Below are 7,251 nucleotides of genomic sequence, written 5' to 3'. Positions count from 1 at the left end.
ATAACTATTTAATGCAAAAGGAAGTGAAGATGAGAAGCAAAATGTGTAGCTTAAGGAACTGCATTCCAAACAGATGGACTGCAGATCACACAGAATGTGGAAGAGTCTCACCAGATACCCATTTTAGAAATGTTTGTCATTCAGGTGTAATCTGAAACGGCTGTAGACTAAGATAATAACAGTTGTTGAGAGTGTGTTGCTGGAAAAGCACAGCAGGTCAGGCAGCATCCGAGAAGCAGGAAAATCGACGGTTCAGGCCAGAGCCAACAGCCGCTCCTGATTAAGCCTGAAGAGGCCTCTTACAAAGGAAATGGAAACTCGCTCAAAGATAATTAGCACTGAAATATTAGTCAAAGTGAGGATGTGAATTGTAGACAGAAGTTGAAAATCCTGATATCTGATTATTACGTAGGACACATAAGCAACTTTACCTTCTTTGTGTTTAAACTATGTTGCACTTATCCTGGAAATGCTTAATGGATCAATGCAGAGGAAGCTTCATTTAGTATTGAATGAGTACAGATCCTATCCAAGGATTATTTTATAAAGTGTAGTAAAAAGATTTATACCTTTGCCCAACTTGGGAATTTTCAATGATACATTTTGGAGTGAGCTTTTTCTTTGGTACTTAACTGGTTCATGATGTTATTTTGAATTTTTGACCACATGGACTTTCATCATAACCTTAATTGTCCTGTCACTTGATATTCTCTGCATGATCACTCCACTTTTTGCATTTGATACTGTTTCTTGTTAGAAGGATTCGAATGGTTTCAAGCATCACAAGAAGTTGCAATACACTTGCCACATTTCAACATCTTTTAGTTTTGTCTCAATCCACAAAGCTATTCCTGTTGTTTGCCTTCATTAATCCAACTGAATCACTGTGTATGTGAATAATTGATTTCTGAAGTTAGAACTAAGCTGATGACTTCCAGTCTGAATGGCTGTTGTGGTGCAGTGGTATGTCCCTACCTCTGAATCAGGAGGACCTGGTTTCAAATTCTACCTGGTCTAGAAGTTTATCCCTGAACAGACGGATTGGGAAATATTAACCTCTACCAGTCTAGACATACTTCCTGGAATTCTCTCACATGTACCAGCTAGGTCAACTTTTATTGTCCATCCTTGATTGCCCTTATGAAAACTGAAATCTTGAATCTTCTTGAACCATTGAAGTCAGTGTGGTGTAGGTGCACTCTCCGTGCTGCTAGGGAGGGAGTTCCTGGGACAATGAAAGAATGGAAATATAGAGCCACTCTTGAATTGTGACTGAATTCTGAACAGTATTCTGGATCAATCTTTTCTGTTCCACTTCCTATCATATATCTCTCCTTTCATAATCCTGAGAATTGCTGTCTTCGCTCTCAGCTAGGGTTTTGAGATCCTGATAAAATATAGAACATTACAGTGCAGTACAGGCCCTTGTGCCTCAATGTTGCACCAACCTGTGAAACCGATCTGAAGCCCATCTATCCTACACTATTCCATTCTTATCCATATGTCTATCCAATGACCATTTAAATGCCCTGAAAGTTGGCAAGTCTACTACTGCTGCAGGCAGTGCATTCCATGCCCCTACTACTTCTGAGATCTGAAGCCCATCTATCCTACACTATTCCATTCTTATCCATATGTCTATCCAATGACCATTTGGATGCCCTTAAAGTTGGCAAGTCTACTACTGCTGCAGGCAGTGCATTCCATGCCCCTACTACTTCTGAGTAAAGAAACTACCTCTGACATCTGTCCTATATCTATCACCCCTCAATTTAACGCTGTCCCCTCATGCTAGCCATCACCAACCTAGGAAAAAGGCTCTCACTGTCCACCCAATCTAACCCTCTGATTAACTTATATGTCTCAATTAAGTCACCTCTCAATCTTCTTCACTCTAACAAAAACAACCTCAAGACCCTCAGTCTTTCCTCGTAAGATCTTCTCTCTATACCAGGCAACATCCTAGTAAATCTCCTCTGAACCCTTTCCAAAGCTTCCACATCCTTCTGATAATGAGGTACACAATACTCTAAATGTAGCACCACTAGAGTTTTGTACAGCTGCAGCATGATCTCATGGTTCAAAAACTCAATCCCTCTACCGATAAAAGCTAACACACTGTATGCCTTCTTAACAACCCTATCAACCTGGGTGGCAACTTTCAAGGATCTGCATGTGTGGACACCGAGATCTCTCTGTTCATCTACACTACCAAGAATCTTACCATTAGCCCAGTACTCTGCTTTCACATTACTCCTTTCAAAGTGAATCAGCTCACACTTTTCCACATTAAACTCTATTTGCCACCTCTCAGCCCAGCTCTGCAGGTTATCTATGTTCCTCTGTAACCTACAACATCCTTCAGCTCTATCCACAACTCCACTGACCTTGGTGTCATCCACAAATTTACTAACCCATCCTTCTACGTCCTCATCCAGGTCATTTATAAAAATGACAAACAACAGTGGACTCAAAACAGATACTTGCGGTAGCCCACTAGTAACTGAACTCCAGGATGAATATTTCCCACTCTCTGTCTTCTTTCAGCTAGCGAATTTCTGATCCAAACCGCTAAGTCACCCTCAATCTCATTCCTCCGTATTTTGTGCAATAGCCTACCATGGGGAACCTTATCAAATGCCTTACTAAAATCCATATACCCCACATCAACTGCTTCACCCTCATCCACCTATTTGGTCACCTTCTCAAAGACCTCAATAAGGTTTGTGAGGCACGACCTATTCTTCACAAAACTGTGTTGACTATCCCTAATCAATTTATACCTTTCTAGATGATTATAAATCCTATCTCTTATAACCCTTTCCAACATTTTACTCTCAACCGAGTAAGGCTCACTGGTCTATAGTTTCCAGGGTTGACTCTACTCCTCTTCTTGAACAAGGGAACAACATTTGCTATTCTCCAGTCTTCTGGCACTATTCCTGTAGGCAATGACAACATGAATATCAAAGCCAAAGGCTTGGGAAGAGAATCCTAGGAAAATCCCATCCGGCCCAGGAGACTTATCTATTTTTTTTACTTTCCAGAATTGCTAACAACTCCTCCTTATGCACCTCAATCTCATCTAGTCTAGTAGCCTGTATCTCAGTATTCTCTTCAATCACAATGTTTTTTCCTAGTGTGAATACTGACAAAATTTATTCATTTAGTACTTTCCCATCTCCTCTGACACCACGCACAACTTCCCACTACTATGCTTGATTGGCCCTAATTTTACTCTAGTCATTCTTTTATTCCTGATATAACAAGAGGGTTTTCCTTGATATTATCCGCCAATGACTTCTCATGTCCCCTCCTGGTTATACTTAACTCTCTCTTGAGGGCTTTCCTGGCTAACTTGTAACTCTCAAGCGCCTTAACTGAGCCATCACATCATCCTAACATAAGCCTTCTTCTTGACAAGAGCTTCAACTTCCTTCATAAACCATAGCTTCCGCGCTTGACAACTTCCTCCCTGCCTGACCCGGTACATACTTATCAAGGATCCGCTGTAGCTGATCCTTGAATAAATTCCACATTTCAACTGTGCCCATCCGCTGCCATTTCCTGCCCCATCCTATGCATCCTAAATCTTGGCTAATCACATCATAATTGCCTTCCCCCCAGCAATAACTTTTGCCCTGTGGTACATACCTATCGCTTGTCATCGCTAAAGTAAACACAACTGAATTATGGTCATTATCACCAAAGTGTATCTACTTCCAAATCTAACACTTGGCCGTGTTCATTATCCAGTATCAAATCGAATGTGTTATTGCCCCTTGTTGGCTTGTCTACATACTGTGTCAGGAAACCCTCCTGCACATATTGGACAAAAACTGACCCATCTAAAGTACTTGAACTATTGTATTCCCAGTCAATATTTGGAAAGTTAAAGTCCCCCATAACAATTACCCCGTCAGTCTCGTTCCTATTGAGAATCATCTTTGCTGCATCTCTGGAACTATTTGGAGGCCTACAGAAAACTCTCAGCAGGGTAACTTCTCCTTTCCCGTTTCTAATCTCAGCCCATACTGCCTCAAACGTCCTTTCTGCAACTGTAATACTGTCCTTGACTAACAGTGCGGCACCACCCCCTCTATTGCTGTTTTCTCTGTTCTTACAGAAACATCTAAATCCCGGAACCTGCAATAACCAATCCTGTCCCTGCTCTATCCATGTCTCTGAAATGGCCACAACATCAAAATTAGATTAGATTAGTTACAGTGTGGAACCAGGCCCTTCCGCCCTACAAGTCCACACTGACCCACCGAAGCGCAACCCACCCAGACCCATTCCCCTACATTTACCCCTTCACCTAACACTACGGGCAATTTAGCATGGCCAATTCCACTAACCTGCACATTTTTGGACTGTGGGAGGAAATCGGAGGAAACCCACACAGACACGGGGAGAATCTGCAAACTCCACACAATCACCTGAGGCGGGAATTGAACCCGGGTCTCTGGTGCTGTGAGGCAGCAGTGCTAACCACTGTGCCACCGAGATACCAACCTATGCTGCATGTACACCCACCTTATTCTGGATGTTCCTGGCGTTGAAGTAGACACACTTCAATTTCTTGCTTGCCGGTGCCTTCTTGCGATCTTGAAATCTTAGTTCTGTCTTCACTACTCTCAACCTCCCGTATACTTGAACCACAATTTTGCTTCCCTTCTCCTGCTGAATTAGTTTAAACCCACCTGAAGCGAATTAGCAAATTTCCCCCTCAGGATATTGGTATCCCTTTGGTTCAGGTATAGAGGTCCCACCTACACCAGAGAGAGCCCCAATTATCCAGGAATCCAAAGCCCTCCCTCCTGCACCATCCCTGCAGCCACATGTTCAACTCCTGTCTCTCCCTATTTCTTGCTTCGCTAGCACATGTTGCTGCTGCGGGTCTTTGATAAGTATGTACCAGTTATGTTGGGTAAAAATTGGGATCCCAAGGCCAGAGCTGTCAGCAGTGAAAATGGTGCTACAACCTAATGGGATGACACCGTCTGGAATGCCTGTGATGCAGCCAACAGCAATCAGGGGGTTACCCTTGTCCCCACTGGTGGGGATATGTTTGGGAGCAATCCTGCTGCAGCTGCCCTTGTCAGCCCTATCTCCAAGCAAATGGAATTCAGTGCAAGGTGGCATTCCAAAGTGTCACAACCTGTTGCATCTCTGCAGCACTCCTATTGCTTGAGTTCTTATATTTGTGGTGAAAACCCAGCCTAGGCCTCAACGGCAGCACTTTCCTGATGCTGTGTTTTTGTAGCTGAGAGAGATAACATGAGTTGGCTTTGTACAGGCCATTTGTAATGAAGGAAAGAGGTACTTGGTCAAGGGAAGAATTAAAATTAACATTATTATGAGTTATATATGTTCCTTGTGTTTGCAGTTAGAATGTTGCAAACATCAAACTTGCCCACTTTAAGGTCATGTTCAGTCACACTCTTTACTGTCCATCTTGCCTACACCCTGCTGTGCAATACATTCGGATAATGATGGATTTCCCCTGCTGATGAGCTAATGGCAAGTTTGTTACACCAAAGTGAGAAGTGATGAAAGACAAGATCAGACAAAAATATTTGGAGGATCTGGATTCTGATGAAAATAAGCTTCATCAGTCAATTCAGGTGAACATATGATGTCTGTTACAAGGTATTGGAAAGATAAGAACAACAAAATAATTGAACAATTGGCTAATATGGACTGCTGACAATGAGATGGAATTGGACCCTGTGGTAAGAAAGAGAGGAGTCAGTCTGTAATCACTGAGAGATTGACATCCTCATGTAATGAATCAAGAGCTGAAAAAAAATGATCAACTTCTCACACTCTCACATGATATACTTTCCCACCTACTGCTGCTTTGGAGTGGCCAGCCCCATTATATGGATTTACAGTGAATTTTGACATTTGGCTCTATATAAGACTCAATTCATTTACATTTAGTTTATTATAACACACTTTCCAAAGGGGATAACACAGACTAATGTATGGACATGTGTAAATATAATTTTCTTGATTCTTGATGAACGAGAGACATGTTGGCAGTTAACAAGACAAATTCAAGAATGCCAAATTTCAAATAGACACAACAATGTATACTAAAGGAGAAAAGGAGATTGGTTGGCAAATTGCTTATGATTGGTGGAGGCATTGTGATGGAGAAACAAGAAAAGAACACCTTGGCCAATCAGTTTACTTGCAAACCAATTAGCACCTGTTTCTCCTCATGGAGAAAAGGCCTATCCTTCTAAAACAGTTTTGATGATGTCTCCATAACCATATGACTGACATAGAACTTTATTCATTCAGAGGATGCATTAGATAGGCAAAAAACATTGCCTATCACTAATTGTCTTAAGAAGGTAGTAATCAGTTGCCTTTTTGAAATGCTGCATTCCTTGGGGTGTAGGGATATCCACAGTGCTGTTAAGGGCACTGTTCTGACCTAGCAATACTGAAGTAACACGGATATTTTTCCAAGTCAGGTCAATATGGTAGTGGCCATGAGTTTGCAACATGCTGTCGAAGGAGCCATGGTGAATTTCGGCAGTGCATCTTGCCGATATCTTTGCTGATACTGTGCATTGTGACACATCGACTGACTACCTGTGGATTTAGTTCCATGCAGTAGGCTGTTTTGTCCTGAAATGGTTTCAAACTTCCCTGGAATTGACCTATGCTGGCCTTGTGGCCCTTTCGTCCATAAGCAGTGGGATGTCCCTTTACCATTGCTTGCAAAGTTGATGCCACTAATGTTTTGATTCCTTTCCATAGTTTAGAAACCTCGCTTCAATCTTTTGTGAACCTAGGTGTGGAGTCCAGATCCAGTAGAGTATGATTGAAGGTTAAGGCTGTTTTCTAGGATAAGAATCTGAAACTGAAGAATTAACAGACTGTTGGTAGTTTGAGAGATTTGTTCAGTGAAATATATATCTTTTGGGTTCATGAGAAAATGCAAATCTTTGAGGACAAGTAAGGATTTGCTGACAAACTGTTGGATTGAATTTGGGGTGGAGTGCAGAAGGAGAAGTAAGGATAATGACAGGAAAGTGGAAAATGGAACAGGACAATGAAAAGGGAGGGGAAAGGTAAGGACAAAAGTGGGGAGGAGGGAACAGGAGAAGGGAGAAGTGGGACATGGGAAGACAGGGGGGAATGGAAAGTGGTAGGAATGGGAGATGGACACGAACAGGAATTGGTGATGAGGGGAGGTGAGGGACAAAAGGTATGTAGATGGGGGAAAGAAGG

This window comes from Chiloscyllium plagiosum, chromosome 10 (assembly GCF_004010195.1).
Source record: "Chiloscyllium plagiosum isolate BGI_BamShark_2017 chromosome 10, ASM401019v2, whole genome shotgun sequence".
Classification (NCBI taxonomy): domain Eukaryota; kingdom Metazoa; phylum Chordata; class Chondrichthyes; order Orectolobiformes; family Hemiscylliidae; genus Chiloscyllium; species Chiloscyllium plagiosum.
Note: the sequence above shows the minus strand (reverse complement) of the source record.